Below are 731 nucleotides of genomic sequence, written 5' to 3' on the forward strand. Positions count from 1 at the left end.
CACAGGGCCTCACACACAGTAGGGGTTTGGGAAACATTTGCTGAATGAACGCATGTGCTAGGGACACTTTGCAAGGGTGTGAGGGCAGAGGCAGGGCTATGGGACATGTGCCAGGGGCGGAGAGCAAGAGAACCTTGGGTCTAAGGCTAGGAGTCCGGCAGACCTGGGTCAAATCCCCACTCCCTGACTAGGTGCAGGGCTCTGAGCTCTGGGAGCCTCAGCTTCCACACCTGTGAAATGGGGAGACGCGCCCTTGCTCCTCCCGGGGCTGCGGGGGGCTAAAGTAAGCAGGGATGTGGCTGGCACACTGCAGGTGCCCAGTCAGCGCCCATCCTGGGAGAGACAGCCCCTGGCTATGGGGTCGACGTGGGCCATCCGAGGGGCACCGTGGAGGCCTCCGTGTTCCCCTGAGCCTCAGAGCCTCGCACCCTCGCCTCTGTGGGTTGGGGAGCCAGCCTCAGCCCTGCTGAGCTCTCTGGTCTTTCAGCCTAAAATTAGCTCCCAAATTCCTTGGCTGCCTGGCGGGTGCTTCCAAGCGACAATTCAAACCAGATGTTTCCAGCTGTTGGGGCCCATCCCCCCTGGCCAGCGCCCGCGTGCCTGCGTGTGTCCTGGCTCTGGGAGGCGGGACTCAGCCCGGGGAAGATGGGGGAAGACCAATCCGCTGTGCACATGCAGGATCCCGGCTGCCTGGTGGGGGCTGGGGGGCTAGGGGGACTGGGGTAGCCCTG

Source organism: Myotis davidii, unplaced genomic scaffold, assembly GCF_000327345.1.
Source record: "Myotis davidii unplaced genomic scaffold, ASM32734v1 scaffold478, whole genome shotgun sequence".
Lineage (NCBI taxonomy): Eukaryota > Metazoa > Chordata > Mammalia > Chiroptera > Vespertilionidae > Myotis > Myotis davidii.